The sequence below is a fragment of the Mesocricetus auratus genome, unplaced genomic scaffold (assembly GCF_017639785.1).
Source record: "Mesocricetus auratus isolate SY011 unplaced genomic scaffold, BCM_Maur_2.0 Super-Scaffold_100015, whole genome shotgun sequence".
NCBI lineage: Eukaryota > Metazoa > Chordata > Mammalia > Rodentia > Cricetidae > Mesocricetus > Mesocricetus auratus.
Window position 1 is genome coordinate 51,247,119 of NW_024429198.1, and position 20,663 is coordinate 51,267,781.

Consider the following 20,663-nt stretch of genomic DNA (forward strand, 5'->3'; position numbering starts at 1 on the left):
CCATAGAGCCACTGTTTTTCCCTTCAGGTCCAATCGCGGGCAAGCATATATCCTGACACACTTCCTGTCTGTGTACCTTCAGCCAACATCCAATCATGGGCAAGCATACAGCCTGACGCATTTCCTGCTGATGCACCTCCCACCCACAAGTGATCAAATGCATCCAGTGCTGTTGATCAAACAAATTTGTTTAGGGAAATGAAAACATGTGGATTGTTGTCTCCTATAAGCAATAGCCTCCAGCATTTCAGGAAGTATCCATCCTTGGGCAAGGAGCTTACTTTGGGATGATCTTTTTATATACTGTGTGGAGATGCGTCTCTGTCCTTCCTCACCTGTCTAAGGCACCTTCTGATTGGTTTAATAAAGAGCCAGCAGCTAGGCAAGAGTGTTGGCTTCAACGGACGCTGTAACGATACGCGACACACAATTACTGGAAGTAACGCTAAGTATTTTATGTAGAAAATTACTCACAAGATACCAAACCCAGAGAAGCCCAGCAGATCTCAGCTAGCGGCTGGACCGGAAGCCGAACTCCAGGAAAAAAAGAGAGCGAGACTTCCTGTGCGCTGTCTTTTATGCCTTCCCCCGTAACGCCCCTAGCCATGCCCAAAAGTGGGCTTGGCTAGTGACGTAGTTCCGCCTACGTACGTATACGTCTTTACGTCCAGCCGTATACGTCTTTAGTCCTGCCTAAAGTGGGTGTGGTTAGCGGTGTGGTAAACTGCCCTTTTATTACCTCATCTGTATGCGCCTCTAGTAAGTCACATGTTTAATGGCGGCATAGACTTAGTAAGTCACATGTTTAATGGCGGCATCAGACTTCCTCCTACACAAGAGAGGATAGGTGGGACTTCTGGGCAGAGATGGGAACTCTGGGAAAAAGTCTGACATGGGATATTCACCAGCCCAAAGTGGAGGAAGTCCGACATACAGTACTGAAGAAAGGTGGCAGAATGTAGATTAATATAAAGAGGTTAATTTAAGTTTTAAGAGCTAGTTGGAAATAAGCCTAAGCTAAGGTTGTTGGAGGTGATGGTGTGGTGATCTAGCCCTGATGCGATGAGCAAAGGAGTGCTGCCCCATCAGAGAGATACCCTTTCCTCCACCCACCCCACTGCCACCTACCAGTGCCTGGGGCAGGTGGGGTCATAAGAGCAGGAGGGCTGTTCCTGCCCCTCACCAGCTGCGGTACTCAGGAGAGTGGGCCCTGTACCTCACCTAGGCAACACAATAGAGCTGGCCCTATTGGTGCAGGTAAGGAGGGCTGGCCCTGAGAACTGGCCCACTCCTTGCTCATTGCTGCAAGAGGGGAATTAATTGGAGCAATGCTAAAGTTCACCCTGGTGGTGAGGACAGGACAGAACTGGCAAGAGGACCAACCCTGCAGCTGGCCAGGCCCAGATCCAGGGTTATGACTTGGCTCACCCCATCTACGATCTGCTGGGGCATGTAAGGGACTGTTCCTGCAGACCCAAAACACAGGGCAACAACAAGATATCCAGTGTAGTATCAATAGTGTAGTAGAAACTAGAGGCCTCGAACCAGACCGATGACTCTTTCCAATGAGCACGTGCAAGTAAAGACGTGTGGACAAAGGGTTTACGACGTGATGACTCACTGTGTCACGTCGCAGCATCCATGATGAGATTTAAAATTTTTTTCTTTTTTTTTTCTTAAAATTTTCTTTATTTGAGGGGGCTTCAGGGGCAGAGGGTGGATGTGAAGGGATGGGGGAATAAATGGGATCAAGATACATGATACAAAAGATGAATGGAGTAAGTAAAGAGAAAGAAAGAAAAAAGAAGACAGCTGATTTCTTGCTTGCCTACAGCTCGATCTTATGGAGGACTTTTGTCAATTGAGGTTCTCTCCTCTCCAATGACTCTAACTGTGGCAAGCTGACATAAAAGTAGCCCGCTCATGCAGTTAAACACTTGGTCTCCAACTGGTGACACTGTTTTGGAAGGTATGGAAACTTAGGAGATGTATCATAGCTGGTGACTTCCTGTCCCCATTCTGTTGCCTGACTGCAGATGCAATGTGGGTGGCCATCCCAAACTCCCATTGCCATGCCTTTCTTGCATGGTGGGCAGTATCCCTTCCGATGACAACAACAAAAAAAATCCCTTTCCTCCCTTATGTTCTTCTTCTTACCAGGTATTTGGTCATAGCAACCAAAAATGTAGCTGACATACCAGGTAAAGTGACATTGACCTGTGGAAATGGCACAACCTTAGTTTTCAATTAGTATGAACCACTATCTTTAAGATGATGAGATTCTTAAGGAATTTTAAATGTAATGTATTGCATATTATTTAAAATGTTGCACATAGATACTTTATGGATGCATTCAATAGTATATTTCAAGTTAAAATGGTCACATTTTGCATAGAATTTAATCACAAACGTTTCCCAGGCAAAACCCTTCTGTTATAGTTAGATAGATATTCATGGGAATCACACACACTATTGATGGGGAAGTCTTGTATATATGTCAATAAAGCACTGTTGGACAATAGGGAAGCAAGATAGGTGGGACTAGGAGTTGAGGAGGATTCTGGGAAAAAGAGACACAGGCAGACATCATGTAGCTGACATAGAAGTAAGAGGTCTGGACCCTTTCTCCGTTAAGAGAAATACTTAGATTAACAATTGTGGATTAAATATTTAAGTCAGAGATAGATAGCCAGTAAGAAACATGCAAATGGCCAACAGCTTCATAATTAATATAGCATCCTGTGTGTTCATTTGGGACTGATGTGGCACTGGAACCAGGCTGGCAGGGGAGGGGAGGAATCCAAAGTGGCACCAAGGAGAAGACTTCACTCTACACACTATCAGTCCCTCTTCCAAGTCTCCCAGCTCCTGCAGAAACCAAGCTAGCCTGCTTTTGTTAGGAAGAGACTGAACATGATTTAAGCCAAGCCTCAAGATGATCTTAAAATTCTTGTGCTTGTTCTAACAACACCACCACCCTGTGGACCCTGCAAAGAATGGGATTCCATTCAAATGACTTCAGCATCCCCATCCATGTTCAAATAAGGATGTGGAATGTGGCCAGAGGAGAAACAGGTGATGCTGACATCTTGAATTTTCACATAAAACTAAATTGTACCACCTAAGTCAAGTCTGACTGCTAAGGCCATTAGGTTAACACTACATTTGTGTGTCTATATGTTGAAGGATATTTGTTTACACTGTGTGAAGATGTGTTGTTGAATGGTCAATAACTAGGCAGGAGACAATAGGTGGAACTTCCAGGGAGAGAGAGGAACTCTGGAAGAGAGGTGGAGAGATGCCAGCGAGACACAGAGGAAGTCAAACATACAGAATTATCAGGTGAGAATGACTTTTCCCCTCTTTTTGTCTAAATAATAAGGAAAGGTTTTAACTCTAACACAGTAAACCTATATACAATAAGAATAATTATCAGGTAAGAATTACATTCACAATGTCCAGTTCAATTGATTGCCAATTAGTATTTGGCAAATTCAGACAAAATACAGTATTATTTATTCTGTCTCAATGAGTCCAAAGTTTTATACATAAACCACTTTATATTTTAAGTTGTATTACCAAGATAAAAATATCTTTTTAGACTTTAAGACATTTTCTTAGATAAACAACTTAAGCTTTTATGTTTCTCAGCATTCCAAACTTTACATCTCTTATGTAAGTTTCTTTTCTGAATTTTGTAAAAAGGAAAACTGGGAAACTACATCTAGTCTTCAACCCCATCAGATACCCAGAAGGATATAATTGTTGGACCCTTCCCCCATAGGGACTGCTGACCAGCTGGTGACTAGGAGTGGGCTTATCCCATTCCCCTCCTCCCAGTCAGGCCTGTATGCAAGTTCCTGCTTTCTGCCCATCCTTGTTGTCTGAACTCAAGTTCCTGTTATTCGCCTATCCTTATTGCTGGAGGGCCCTGAGAATGTGAGCTTCTGACCTTGGTAGTTTTCCACCGTGCCTGCCGACTGGTATTTAATGCTCTGCTCTTGTTATAATAAACACCATTCTCCTTGCAAGAATGAGCCACTGTCTTTTGTCTTCATTTCTGTCCTTAGGTCCTCGTGTGAATCCTTGAGAAGTGTTGTAACGATCGCTACATATAATATTACCTGCGTAAACAGGAAGTGCAGAGCAAACAGCTTCCAAAACTATGGAAATGATGGAGTCCCCACGAGTGGCAGCCAACTGTTGTGACTGCTCACGGAGAGGCCCTGGCGGTGGCTACGGCAACACCAGCCGGTATCACTCTTCTGTAGTGTGGTCATGCCACGTGTTGGATGCCAAGTGTAGTTGGATTTTCTTCTGGGACTGCCAGCCCCCCAATAATGACATGGAGACGTCTATTGATTATGAAAGCTTGTTCTTAGCTTAGATTTTTTCCCAAGTAGCTCTTATATCTCATCCTAACCTGTTTCTGTTAGTCTATGCTCCATCAAGTGGCTTTCTGCCCCTCTTTCACTTTGTATGTTCGACTTCCTCTGTGTCTCATTGGCATCCCTCTACCTCTCTTTTTCCCAGAGTTCCTCTCTCCCCTGAAATCCTGCCTATTCTCTCCTGTCTAGCTATTGGCCATTCAGCTTTTTCCCCCCTGAGACAGGGTTTCTCTGTGGCTGTGGAGGCTGCCCTGGAACTCTCTCTGTAGACCAGGTTGGCCTTGAACTCACAGAGATCCACCTGCCTCTGCCTCCTGAGTGCTGGGATTAAAGGCGTGCGCCACTACTGCCTGGCTCAACTTTTTCTTAAACAAATAATAATGACATATCTTCATATAGTGTAAACAAATATCCTGTTTTTTATGTTTGCATATATGTATGTATGTATGTATTATGTATATATGTATCATGATCAACATGGACTCCTGTGGAGATGTGTCACACATGGAACAGGTGGACCTTACTATCAGGAAAGCAACAGGTTACAGGAGTTGTGCTTAGAATTCTCAGATGATTGGCAAAACTGTTTTAGAAAGAACTAACCACCGACTGTTTAACCAGTCATGAGATTTACTCCACTGTAGCCTGGGAGGTGGGAGCAGACCACATGAGATGGATAGTGCACTAACTGTGGGACCCAGAGGAACATCCCTAGGGTGCTAATGCTCTGTTGGTAAGAGGGGCCACTCTGCTCAAACCTAGGCTCTGTGTGAGTAATATTAGGAGTTATTGAATTTTCTTTGATCTTTTTGTGGTAGGTCATAGCTTGTCTTAACTTTCATCATCATGTGTGTAGTGTCCCACGCTGGCCAGGCCACCCCACTGAGGGGGGCGGATGGGACCCCTTGACTGTCTTTTCAGTACAATTTTTGTGGAACTTACATGAAGGTCTTTGTGGTGGTCAATTGTTGAGCAAGGCCCAGCTTGGGTAACGGGAAGGGATGGTGTGATCTCCACATAGGAAGAAAGCTGAAGCACCTGCCTGGCTGTCTGTGGAGAACGCAAGTACGGCCTCCAGCAGGGCATTTGCTTTGCTAAGGGGCTCACTTGAGCTGCCATTTGGAAGACTAGGCCTTGATCTAGGGCCTTCCTTGTTTCTGCTTCTAACGGCTTTTGTAGAATGTCATCTTCATCATAATAGTCGTGCCTACGTGCAAAGACCTCCAAGATCAGGCTTGCTGACTGTAGACGGTCCCTCACAGAAGAAATGGGTGGAGAGGATCATCGGACCTTTGCCTGTGACTCACAAGTTCCCTCCTGCACCTGACATCCATTGGCACACAGTGGCGCACACTATTTCCATGTGGCATTGTGGTCTCAAGAGGTGCTGGATTACATTGGCAGTGGAAGGGTAGCTGAAGGGGAGAACTCTGGGGAGGTAGTCGTGAGTGCTGGGGTGAGACCTACCAGTGGTGTGGACACCGTAGGGTCTCTCATGGTCTTGTAAATAGATCTCTTCTCGTGCTCTGTGAGTGAGCCTAACAAACTCATTGGTTTTCCAGGCAGGACTTTGGTAGACTTGGACTTTGGCTTGTTGGTACCCTATAAAGAAGGGGTATAATTTTGCTTTCATCTCCCCAGGGGATATAACAGTCTGACTTCCTTAAGACCTAAGTTGAACATTAATGCTATAAAACCAGCAAACTTCTGTCCCCATTCTGATGACGGTTCCCGCAAGGATGTTCTGAATCACTTCCTGCTACCTGCCCACTCATACATCTGTACACACAGTACCCTGAGAGCTGAGGGACTCCAGATCCCATAGAGAAAGAACGGCACTACTTCCAATCGGTACAGTTAGGACATCTAAGCTGGGAAGAGGAGTTATTGTAAGAAATCCTACTTGTACATCCTGCACCAAATCTGTATTTCAAGTATGCAACAGATTAGATAACATGCTAGCTCTGCCTTTCCAGTTAATCTGTAGACCCCGTCTTTATGTTAGATGTCACTTATACTTTACAAGAGTTTCAATGTAGTCATGTCTTAACCTTTGTTGTCCACATAGAATTGAGCTAATTGTCACCAGGAAACTTTTTTTTCCAAATTGGGCCGTGTTCAAATATGCCTGAAATAAAATATCCCTGAAATAAAGTACTCTTGAATCAGAAAAAAAGAGGGGGAGGGAGTCTTGCTGCATAGCCCAGGCTAGCCTCAAATTCACCCTTTCCCTGTCTCTGCCTCCCAAGTTCTGGTGTTACAAGTGTTCCTGCCATAGCTGGCTTCTGGCTTGAAAACAAGTGTTTCTGTTTCTGGTATTTCTATCATGGCATGCTCTTTTAGGGTTTACTCTACTGATTATACAAAAAGATTTAACATTTGACCTCTTTCTGATAATTATATGCTAAACGAAATAAGACTCATTCCAAGTCCCCCCAGAATGAAACTCTCTTTAGGTTCAAAGTGGCCCCTCCCTGAAAGTGACTCAGGGGGTCCTCAGCCTGAATGACTGTGACCTGGTAAATCACAGAGAATCTAGGATGGTGATGTTTTTCATTTTAGACTGTCCTTGAAAACTCATGAGCAACGGGACCAACTCAACTATGCCACCTTTGAGAAGGCAGCCTCTGTACCTCGGCAGAGTCATTACTGATTATGACCTCTCAAAGCTTCCGGGCCAGGATCAGAGCAAACAGGAAACAAAGAGGAGTGACTTCTCTACTTGGACAGTCCACCACTCGGAGTAGATTGGCTATTTTCTGATTGTTGCTGTTTGGAGATTTAGTCAGGCTAGCCTCTGTCAGCCTCAGCCTCTCAAGTACTGGGATTACAGATGTGTACCACTGTGACCAACTTTAAACTCCCTCTTCCTCTCTTTTCTTAGACAAGGACTAGCTATGTCCTGTGCAAGCCTTGCACTTGGGATTCCCAAAGCTAATGTTCCTGAATGCTGGGTTTTGTCTTTGTCAACACCGCAATCCTTGCTTTTCCCCTAGTGGGCCGCGCCTTCCCTGGAGACGGAACTGGATTATGAAGCTTTCCAGGCAAGCACTGTACCACTGACTCACACTTGGGCTGTTTTCTCCCCTTCATCTCCCTCTGAGTGGCTTCTTTTGGTTGATGCTGCCCCCGAGTTATTCTCTCCTTGGGTTTTAACCTGGACCATTTTGTAATGACAGAATAAGCAGGATGGGGAAGGAAGGGCACACTAAAGCCCGGAGCTCTTGACAGCAGGAATGTTTTCCAATCCCGTGACTGGTGACATTTATAAACTGTGATATGCCGACCTGCTCACAGCCCACAAGAGAGAGGAACACGGTTCTACAGAGGCCACTTCCTCCAGGTGTTACAGGTAGCCCTTATCTCCCGGCTAGTGACAGCTGGCACTGGGATTTGACACAGGCTTTTATGCTCTGTCTATTCATTTATAACCCCTGCTTCCCGGCAGAGTGATAAGAAATGAGAGAGAAATCACAGCCGACTTTAAGGGAAGTGTGAGCCCTTCTGAACGGGACGAGAAGAGAACGTGGAACCATGCAATTAAGACTGGACTTGGGGCTGTAAAATTCAGGGACCTTTGGATCATAGATGAAGAATGTACAAGCTTGCATACATAGGTGGACACTTTATTGACTGCAGATCTGAACTTTGGGAGGGCTGGGATCCACCAGGGCTGATAGGGAGCACAAATAGCCGTGTCATCAGGTCATCCCGGTCCCGTCCTCTGCTCTCCCTTCTTTCCTTCTCTATCAAACCAGCTCCATCTCTGAGCCAGGGCTTGTGGCCTGGTGGGACCACACTGAGGTCCCAACAGCTCTGCCACAAACAGGACCTGGTTCTTCCTCTCAGCTCCTGGTTGAAACCGTGTAGGGTAAGATTTGCTTGTCCTGGCTTAGGTTGCCTGCACTTGTGAAAAGGGGTGTTGTGTTGTGAGTGGTACAGTTTGGCCAAGAAGAGAAAAGGAGACAATGCCCTTGGGAAAAATAACTGTGGAAATACTATTTTGGGTGTTGTAAAAAACTGATCTTGGAATGATTTTTAAATGGCATTTTAGGGGCTAGCTTAGTCAGTAAAATGCTTGTTGTGCCTGCGCAAGGACTCAAGTTTGATCCCTCAGCTCATACATTAAAAGACGACAAGAAGTTGCAAAGTTGGCTCAGCAGTTAAGAACTGTTGCTGCTCTTCCAGAGGACCTGAGTTAGGTTCCGAGCAGCCAAGGCCAGAAGCTTACAATAGCCTGTAACTCCAGCTGGCTTCCAAGGACACCTGCACACACATGGCATTCACGTACACAGACACAGACACATGCACATAAATAAAAATAAAACACATCTTAATCAAACAAATCTAGGTGCAGTGTGACTCCAGTTCTGGGAAGATGTAGGCTGGTAGATCTCTGGTTCTCACTGGCCAGCCAGCCTAGCTTAACTGCTGAGCCCTGGGTCAGCAAGAGAAGCTTCTCATAAAGCAGCATGGATGGCAACCGAGAATGACCCCCAACTTTGACCTCTGACCTCCACATGTGTGCATGTACACTCACTGTCACCTGCTGGGTCCCACCTGCACACACATTCACACCTGCATGCTCCCACTGACATATACACTCACACCCGTGTGCACACACACACATAGTCACACACAAATAAAAGTGATAAAAAAGAGAGAGGATCGTGTTTTTCCAATTGTTATGCTATGAAAGATCCCATTCTTAACCTGCCACGGCACCCCACTAAACTTTCATGCTCTCTGCTCTGGGTCAGCACCGCAGTCTCCAGGGTGGGAATGGAAGGTGATTTTCTGTCTCTGGTTCTTCCACTGGGCGCAATGAGCCCTGATCACCATGTCCTGGTGACCATTCTTCTGGAGGACATCGGGTAGAGAAAACAGCTAATGACTCAAGGCTGGCACATAATTAAAATTTATGGAAATCAAAAAATGTTGCTTAATTAGCTTTAGAGACAGTTGAAGAGAAATCGAGCTGTCATTTCTCATGATTGTTGAGAAGAAACACAGTTATCAGTGAAGTCAAAGAATCCATATTTCACTTTTTGTGGGTTCTGCAGTTTTACTATTTGGAAATTCAAAGGAATATATATAAAAAATTACCAATTGCAATAGCTTCTAATTACAAACCTGAAACGAATCAGTGAGATTTATCATTATTTATATATGAGCCCCTTTTTGTGCCAATATTGAATTGTTGAGAGTTAAATCAGAATATGCAATATTTAAGAAGCTCATAAAACACATGAAAAATAAGAGGGTGAGAATAAATAGGGAATATATGCCATTGCCTGCTGAGAATTTTGAATAAAGGAGACAGTAATTGTCAACTAACTATACGATACTGAGTCACACATTGCTGATGACCTCTCAGTTAATTCAGAGCCTAATTCAAAGTAGAACTTGACAATTTGATAGTCACCAAGGGACTCAGGCACCAAATATGAAATCATAAAATGTATATGCTTACATTAAATTTCTCTGTCATATCTGAACTATTTTAGGAAGTAGAGAAACCAAAACATTCCCACACTGGGTTAGAAGAAGGTGAGCTGTCTGGGAATTCTGTTCCTTACTCACACGTTAATGGATGCGTAAGAGACAAAACGGAGTGACACCTGGGATGGTGTTGGTGGCTCTGCTCTGGTGGCCTCGGCTGGGTCTGAACCTCTCCACATACCTGGGTGATGTGTACTCAGGCCTGCCAGGTGTCTTTTTCTCCTCTGTACACACATCTAAGGTGCAGACGGTCTCATAATACATTGGCCTAAACAATAGCATTAGCTCAGGATTTGGGTGTTGCTTGGGTCACATAGGGGTGGAAGGGATTGCAATTCCTTCCTGAAAGATGGGATCTTCAAAATCATCTCCCCCAATCTTGTGTGTGTCCCTGCTCAGACACACACACAAACACACACACACACACACACACACACACACACACCATGGAGTGTTGTGTAGAGACCCAAGGACACACACTCAGTGTTGGCTATTGCCTATCACCTTGTTTGCAATAGGGTCTCTTGTTTTCAGATGCATATACTGGGCTAGTGGTATGTCTCCCCAGCCCTCCCTCTCTTAGCTCCCGGGGACCCATTGTCTCTGCCTCCCATCTCTCTCTTAGAGCTCTGTGAACACAGATGCACACTGCTGACTTACTTGGGTCCTGGTGCTCCAAACTCATGCTCGTGTGGCAAGTTCTGGGCCATCTCTTCAACCCACAGTTTAGGTCCCAGTTGGGTGCTCTAGTCCAATGACCCTGAACTCTTGATCCCAGTGCCTTCACCTGTCCAGCGCCGAGGTTAAAGGTGTGCACCACCACATCCGATTTATGTGGTGCTGGGCACTGGACTCCGCACACGCCAGGCAAGTATACTGCCAACTGGGCCACAACCTCTCCCCCAAAACCATCTTTTCTTATTTTCTATTTCTTTTAAATGTCTCATGAGTCTCAGATAGATGAAGTGGAATGTGGCCATGGGAGCCACCCAGTTTTATTTTAATGTAATGTTTGACACTTTCATAGGTGTCCATTCCCTCCCCACTTAATTCATGTCTTCTCTGTGTATATTTAGTTAGTTAGTGTTGCTTGCATGAGCACGAGGGGGAGGTTATTTACTGGCTCCTGGGCAACTTGCCAGTGGCAACATTACTGGAGAAAGTGAGCCCACCCCACCAGCTGCCATAGCTGCCTACTGCCCCTTAGGAAATGGTGGGCCCTTATGAACCCTTCCCCCACCCATGATGGATCGATGGGAGGGTATCCTGGGCAGGTCACCTTGTGTTTTCGAGTCAGTTCTCACGGGGATCTGGGGCTCACCCAGGTTAGGCTAGGCTAGGCCAGCAAGTCCCAGGAACCCTGTGTCTACCTCCCCGGGACTGGGATTATTTGTTTGTTTTCCCGTTGGTGCTTTGGATTGAACTTTATGCTATACAGTCTTCATGCTTGCACGGTAAGCATTTCAGCAGCTGGGCAATCTCCCCAGGCCTTCGCCTGCGCATTTCTTATCTGCATCGTGCTACCAGGAGCCTAATCTCTTTTTAAAGTAGTAAACTCGCAGTCTGTGACATGGATCTGTCGACGCCAGCACTTGCCACCAAGACTCACCTTGGACCCACACGGTGGGAGGAGAGAGCTGGTTCCTGCAAGTTGCCCCTGATCTCTACACATGCACACAGACACACATGGATACAGACACACAGACGCACACAGACACGTTTGCGTGTGCACACACACACACAGAGGTGAATGCATAAATGTGAAAAGAAAACCAACAGAAGAGTCTTTAAAAATACAGATGTCCTTAGAAATGAGACAGCCTGATTCCCTCTCTTCCTTCTGTTCCAACCCAAGAGCCCATCTGTTTGGCGTGCCCTGCTTCCTGACTTATTAGTCCTCGTCATTCAGGTGTCTGTTCTTTCTGATCAGCTGCTTGGACTAGATTAATAGCAAAACAGCTGGCTATTCCTGCCTAATGCGAGCAGTCTGAAGCCCCCCGGCTAGTTTCTTTAATTCCATCTTTATTAAAGGTTTCTTATTCATGTTTACATTCCTGATGTCCACACCTCTTCACCCCTCTTCCCACACTGCCAGGTACCCCAAGTGCCTGGGGTGGTCGTGTTTGCAGTAGTGACCCAAATGGTACACGGCGGAAGGCATGGTAAAAATAAAAAGCATAGAAGCAGCTGTTCCTCCGGCAGCATCAGGTAAACAGGCCGGCTTCCTGGCCTGTGTTCCAGTGCCTGCAGATCGCCTGGGAGCTGCACAGAGCTCCCAATCCCGGTGGGAGCCAAGCACCCCAGACTCCAGATCTTCTCTCCCACCAACGAGACCAGGAAACCAGAGGAGGCACGGAGACCAGGGGAGTAGCTGTTCCGGATCAGGTACAACAGGACCCAGCATAGGGTCCAGGGGACCAGGTAGGAGGCTAAGCGCCCCAGATTCCTCTTCTTCTTCTCCACCCACGGGACCAGCATTTGCACAAGGAATAGAAGAACCACCAGATTATTGGACTTGCTAGCACCCACCAAAAGGGAACTCTGGTCCCCAGACCAGTAAGGGGCTCTTTCTGCACCCACTAGAAGAAGAGATGGGAAAGAGACAATACAAAAACACAGTCAGCAACAGAAAAACAAATATGACACCGCCAGATTCTAGAGACTCCACACCAGCAAGACCTCAACATTCCAATGCGAACGAAGCAGAAGAGAACGACCTTAAAAGCACTTTCACGAAAATGATAGAGGCCCTAAAAGAGGATATAGGAAAATCCCTCAAAGAAATGGAAGAAAAAACAAACCAAAAAATGCAAGAAATGGAAGAAAAAACAAACCAAAAAATGCGAGAATTGGAAGAAAAAACAAACCAAAAAAGGCAGGAAATGGAAGAAGAAATGAAGCAAAAAATGCAAGTAATGGAAGAAAAAACAAAGCAAAAAATGCAAGAATTGGAAGAAGAAACATACCAAAAAAGGCAGGAAATGGAAGAAGAAACAAAGCAAAAAATGCAAGAAATGGTAGAAAAAACAAAGCAAAAAATGAAAAAAATGGAAGAAGAAACAAACTAAAAAAGGCAGGAAATGGAAGAAGAAACAAAGCACAAAATGGGAGAAATGGAACAAAAAGCAAACCAAAAGATGCAAGAAATGAAAGAAAGAACAAACCAAAAAATTCATAAAAGGCAACAAACGGACGAAAAGATAAACAGAAAATTGCAAGAAGCAATGCAAACACTGCAAGGGTTGAAAACTGAAATAGAAACATTAAAAAAACACAATCTGAAGAAAGGCAGAAAATAGAAAAGCTGGACAAACAGTCAGGCACTACCAATACAAGCATTACCAACAGAATAGAAGAGATGGAAGAGAGAATCTCAAGTGTTGAAGATACACTAGGAGAAATGGATTTATCAACCAAAGAAAATCTTAAATCCAACAAATCCTTAACACAAAACATCCAGGAAATATGGGACACCATGAAAAGACCAAACCTAAGAATAATAGGTATAGAAGAAGGAGAAGAAATCCACCTCAAAGGGGCAGAAGGCATATTCAACAAAATCATAGAAGAAAACTTTCCCAACCTTAAGAAAGACATGCCAATGAAGGTACAAGAAGCCTACAGAACACCAAATAGAGTGGACCACAAAAAAATCCCTCGCCACATAATAATCAAGACCCCAAACATACAGAATAAAGAAAGAATATTAAGAGCAGCTAAGGAAAAAGGTCAAGTAACATATAAAGGCAGACTTATCAGAATTACACCTGATTTCTCCATGGAAACTCTGAAAGCCAGAAGGTCCTGGATAGATATTCTACCTACACTAAGAGACCATGGATGCCAGCCCAGACTACTATACCCGGCAAAGCTCTCAATCACTATTGACGGAGAAAACAAGATATTCCATGACAAAACTAGATTCAAGCAATATGTGTCCACTAACCCAGCCCTACAGAAAATTTTGGAAGGAAAACTCCAACCCAAGGAAGCTAACTACAACCAGACAAACATAAGCATTAGAGAATCCCTCTCTACCAACAGCCAAAAGAACAAAGGGGTGAAATTCCACACATAATTCCACCAACAACAACCATCGCAAATCGAAGAAGGATGAGCAATCAATGGTCATTAATATCCCTCAATATTAATGGCCTTAACTCACCCATAAAAAGACACAAACTAGCAGAATGGATTCGAAGACAGAACCCTTCCTTCTGCTGCATACAAGAAACACACCTCACCCTCAAAGACAGACATTACCTGAGAGTTAAAGGTTGGGAAAAAATTTTTCAATCAAATGGACCCAAGAAACAAGCAGGGGTAGCAATCCTAATATCTAACAAACTAGACTTTAAAATAAAATCAATCAAAAGAGATGAAGGAGGTCATTACATACTCATCACAGGTGAAACCCACCAAGATGAAGTGTCTATCCTGAACATCTATGCCCCCAATACAAAGGCATCCACATTCGTTAAAGAAGCATTATTAGAACTTAAATCTCATCTAAAGCCCCACACAGTTATAGTGGGAGATTTCAACACACCACTCTCACCACTAGACAGGAATACCAGACAGAAACTCAACAAAGAAGCAAAGGGTCTAATAGAAGTAATGACCCAACAGGGATTAACAGATATCTATAGAACATTTCATCCACATAAAAAAGAATATACCTTCTTCTCACCACCACATGGAACCTTCTCAAAAATCGACCACATACTTGGCAACATATCAAACCTCAGCAGCTACAAAAAAATTGGAATAACTCCATGCATCTTATCAGACCACCATGCTTTAAAATTAGAATTCAACAACAACACAAATTGCAGAAAACCTACAAACTCATGGAAATTGAATAATGCTCAACTGCACCATCCCTGGGTCAAAGAGGAAATAAAAAAAGAAATTAAAGACTTCCTCGAATTCAATGAGAATGAAGACACAACATACCCAAACCTATGGGACACTTTGAAAGCAGTGCTACGGGGGAAGTTCATAGCACTAAGTGCTCACATGAAGAAACAGGAGAACAGTTATACCAGAGAATTAACATCACAGCTGAAAGCTCTAGAACACAAAGAAGCAAACTCCCCCAGGAGGAGTAGACGCCAGGAAATAATCAAATTGAGGGCTGAAATCAATAAAGTAGAAACCAGAAAAACAATACAAAGAATCAATGCAACGAAGAGTTGGTTCTTTGAGAAAATCAACAAGATAGACAAACCTTTGTCCAAACTTACCAAACAGCAGAGAGTTAACACGCAAATTAACAAAATCAGAAATGAAAAGGGGGACATAACAACAGACTCTGAGGAAATCCAGAGAATCATTAGGTCATACTTTGAAAACCTGTACTCCACAAAATTCGAAAATTTAAAGGAAATGGATGACTTCCTGGACAGCTATCATTTGCCAAAACTAAATCAAGAACAGATAAGCAATTTAAATAGACCTATAACCCCTACGGAAATAGAAGCAGTCATCAAAAGTCTCCCAACCAAAAAAGTCCAGGTCCAGATGGTCTCAGTTCAGAATTCTACCAGAAATTCAAAGAACAGCTTATACCAATTCTTCTCAAAGTGTTCCACACAATAGAAGCAGAAGGGTCTTTGCCAAACTCTTTCTATGAGGCTTCAATAACCTTGATCCCCAAGCCACACAAAGATACAACTAAGAAAGAGAACTTCAGACCAATATCCCTCATGAACATTGATGCAAAAATACTCAATAAAATACTGGCAAATCGGATCCAAGAACACATCAAAACAATCATTCACCACGATCAAGTAGGTTTCATCCCAGGGATGCAGGGATGGTTCAACATACGAAAATCTATCAACGTAATCCACCACATAAACAAGCTGAAAAACAAAAATCACATGATCATCTCACTAGATGCTGAAAAAGCCTTTGACAAAATCCAACACCCCTTCATGATAAAGGTCTTGGAGAGATGTGGGATAACAGGGACATACTTAAACATAATAAAAGCTATATACAGTAAACCAACAGCCAACATCAAACTAAATGGACAGAAACTCAACGCAATTCCTCTAAAATCAGGAACAAAACAAGGCTGTCCACTCTCTCCATACCTTTTCAACATGGTACTTGAAGTTCTAGCTATTGCCATACGACAACAAAGGGGGATCAAGGGGATACAAATTGGGAAGGAAGAGGTCAAACTTTCACTGTTTGCAGACAATATGATAGTTTACATCAATGACCCAAAGAACTCTACCAGGGAACTCTTACAGCTGATTAACACCTTCAGCAAAGTGGCAGGCTACAAGATCAACTCAAGAAAATCAGTAGCCCTACTATATACAGATGATAAAAGGGCTGAAAGAGAAATCAGAGAAACATCACCCTTTACAATTGCCACAAACAACATAAAATACCTTGCGGTAACAACCAAACAAGTGAAAGACCTGTATCGTAAGAACTTTGAATCTTTAAAGAAAGAAACTAAAGAAGCCCTCAGAAAATGGAAAGATCTCCCATGCTCTTGGATAGGTAGGATCAATGTAGTAAAAATGGCAATCCTGTCAAAAGCAATCTACAGATTCAATGCAATCCCCATTAAAATCCCAGCACAATTCTTCACAGACCTTGAAAGAACAATAATCAATTTTGTATGGAAAAACAAAAAAACCCAGGATAGCCAAAACAACCCTGTTCAACAAGGCAACGTCCGGAGGCATCACCATCCCTGACCTCAAGCTCTATTACAGAGGTATAGTCCTGAAAACAGCTTGGTATTGGCACAAAAATAGACAGGTAGACCAATGGAATCGAATTGAAAACCCGGGTATTAACCCACACACGTACGAACATCTGATCTTTGACAAAGAAGCTAAAAATATACAATGGAATAAAGAAAGCATCTTCAACAAATGGTGCTGGCATAATTGGAGACTGGCATGTAGAAGAATGTAGATTGATCCATGTTTATCGCCATGCACAAAACTTAAGTCCAAATGGATCAAAGACCTCAACATAAATCCAGCCACACTGAACCTCTTAGAAGAGAAAGTGGGTGGTACCCTTGAACGAATTGGTACAGGAGACAGCTTCCTGAACATAACACCAGTAGCACAGACAGTGAGATCAACAATTAATAAATGGGACCTACTGAAACTGAGAAGCTTCTGTAAGGCAAAGGACACAGTCAGCAAGACAAAAAGGCAGCCCACAGAATGGGAAAAAATATTCACTAATCCCACATCTGACAGAGGGTTGATCTCCAAAATTTACAAAGAACTCAAGAAGCAAGTCTCCAAAACACCAAAGGACCCTATTAAAAAGTGGGCTGCAGAACTAAATAGAGAGTTTTCAATAGAGGAGTCTAAAATGGCTGAGAGGCACTTGAGAAAGTGCTCAACATCCTTAGCCATCCGGGAAATGCAAATCAAAACAACTCTGAGATACCATCTCACTCCTGTCAGAATGGCTAAAATCAAAACCACCAATGACAATTTATGCTGGAGAGGATGTGGTAAAAGGGGGACACTCCTCCATTGCTGGTGGGAGTGCCAACTGGTTCAGCCACTTTGGAAATCAGTATGGAGATTCCTCAGAAAAATGGGAATAAACCTACCACAAGACCCAGCAACTCCACTCTTAGGCATATATCCAAAAGATGCCCATTCATACAACAAAGATGTCTGTTCCACTATGTTCATAGCAGCTTTATTTGTAATAGCATGAACTTGGAAGCAACCTAGATGTCCCTCACCTGAAGAGTGGATAGAGAAAATGTGGTACATCTACACAATGGAGTACTATTCAGCAGAAAAAAAATAATGGAATCATGAGATTCGCAGGCAAATGGATGACACTAGAAGAAACCATCCTGAGTGAGGTAACCCAGTCACAAAAAGAGAAACATGGCATGTACTCTCTCATATATGGATTTTAGACATAGATCTGGGTAGTGCCAGCCTACAATCCTATGGCCAGAGAGTCTGGGAAACAGAAACTTCATTTAGTGGCTGATCGAAGAAGAGGCAGACTCCCTGGGTTAAGTACTGAGCTGAACTCAAGAAAGCCAGTAACAGAGAGGGAGGACTGATGATCAAAGGGATTAAGACTGGGCTGGTTTAACCCCCAGAAACAGCTGACCAGACAAAGGTTAACTCTTGAATCCCAGGCATCAGCCTGGGAATCCAGAATGGGACTGATCAAGACCCCCTGAATCTGGGTGTCAGTAAGGAGGCCTAGGTAATCTATTGAGCCTTGGGCAGCAGATCAGTACCCATCCCAAGTATACACACGGACTTTGGACTCCCATAGAACAATGTGAGGTGCACTCTCACCCTGAACTCTTGGGGAAGGGTCTAGGCCCTGCCCTATATGAAATGACAGACTATGGACACCCCCATGGAGGGCCTCACCCTCCCTGGGGGAATGAGGGGATAACGGGGGGGGGTTGGGGGTAGAGCACGGGAGGAGGGGAGGGAAAGGGAGAGGGACCTGGAACTGACTTGCGAAGCAACCTCGTTTCTTATCTAAATTTAAACTGGAAAATAAAAAAATAAAAATAAAAATAAAAGCATATCACGAGGAATGGCTTTTTAGAAAGAAGGGTTAAAGCAGAGGTAGTGTCTCACTTGCATTCTTAACTATGTTTATCATGCTGTTGACTTAAATAATAGTCAAAGGAAGGGCCGGTGACAGGGCTCAGCGGGTAAGAGTGTCTGCCGTCGAAGGTGATGACTTGACGGTGGTCCTCGGGACCCACCTGGTGGCATGAAGGAGCCAACTCCCATACGTTGTCCTCTATACGGTGCCTGGAAGCTATGCACCTCCACCTCCATCCATACCCATAACTCCACACACACAAGTAACTTCAAGTAAAAAAACAAAACAAAACAAAACTCAGATAACAAAAAAGGACTACAGCCATCCTGGCACTCTGTGTCCGTGATTCCCGTCAGCATCTGCTTATCCTTCTCCCTTGACACAGACTCGCTCTGACAAACTGACTTCTGTACCTGGTCATCCCCTTTCTCTTCCTCGAGCCCCTTGAGGACAAGCTGGAGGTTCATGCAAAAAAACACAGCTGTCCCCTCAAGGGGAAGAAGAGACAGTTCATTCTGGAGTGACCATGACCCTGAACACAGATTCCATATTCCAACCTGGTAACAGAGTCATGAAGTGTTTATAGTAACAGAACAAAGAAGCCATAAACCAAGATTATCTTTCAATTATGTTGGCAAAAACATCGGGCAGGTGGGTGGGTCACAGCGGGATGAGGCAATCTTTGCTGGCGGTCTCAGGTGCCATCAGGTGACATTCTCAGCCTTTGGGCTCGTGCAAGCTCGGGGTGGGTTTGCAGTCCAAGAGGGCTTCCCTAATAGTCACAAGGATGTGGTCACACAGAGAGGTGGGTAATGACTGGCGGTTTAGGGGGCAGTGGCGAGCTAAAACAAAACAAAAACAGCTAAAACAAAGTTGGCTTCCAATCTGTAACGACCCAGTTGTCTACAATCATAGGTTTTAATCTGACAATCACCTTTTATAGTTTTGGTTGTGAGCCTAGCCTTTAACGGCGGAGCCATCTCTCCAGCCCTCTGTCGATCTTCTTTAAGGGCAGATGTGCCCCTCACTCCTGTAACTTTAGTCCACAGTGTCTCTCACTTCCCGCTTTGTCAGGAGCAGGTGGTACCTGGCCTGCAGTATTTCATTACTGCATGTTCAGTGGCTATATTTGATCTGTTTCCACCACTTAGCAGCATCAATCATATGCGCTTTTTACCCTTTCCCCAGCCCCTCAGAGCGCCTAGCAGTGAGCACCGAGTTAACGGCAGGTGGAGACTCCACAGTTACAAGTTCTTAGATGAGAGTGCCCCAAGTCTTCAATGAACTTCTGCTTGGCTTAGGAACCTCTGCTCAAGGGTAAGTAGGAAGACCGGAAATCCTCCCAGTTAGAAAAAGGCTCTGACCACAAACCCAGCGGTTAGAATTTTCAGTAGATCAACAGTTAGATCTGGTGCAAAGACAATGGTGGGAGTGAGGGACCATGTGGAGGGATTTGGGGTACCTGGCTGATGCGTAGGACATGGCACACTTATGTCAAAGGTCAAAGGATGTCCTCACAGATAAAGGACATCTCCAGTAAAAAGCAAGCACATCTGTAATCTGCATGCTGGAAAATGATGACACAGTAATTGTGCTCGTTTGGCCTTTTGTTTTTTTGCTAACATTACATCACCGAGCCACACAAGCATGGTGAGGAGGGGACAATAAAAATAAGTTATCAATGCACTATTAACTCAGCGTGCTCTTACCTATTAATAAGACATTGATGTCTCCTCTTAAGCGTGTCCCATTGAGAAGCACTTTCTCATTACCTCCAAGCGGCATACACAAAATGGCTTTTTTAATATACTCATGTCTGTGGATGCTTGGTGCTAAAGACTTGCTTAAATGGTCAAAGATATCCTATTTAAGAAACAGGAAACACTTACATTGCACATTATCAACATTAGAATAGAATCTCATTATCCATTAGCTGGTATTTGTGCGATTTACAACTCTCTTTAGATTGAGTTTTGCAGAATTTCATGATCTTTGCCACATCACCAGCTGAACACGTAGGTGTGATGTCTTTGCTCATCAGTTTGGTATTATTAGCCAGGATTATGGCTGGAGAAATCTTTTAAGAGATGCTTCTAATTAACTATTAAATAAATGCATGGATGACGTTATCTTCATAACAGATAAGTTACTTGGAAATTGCCTTCCATAAAACGGAATGAGTTA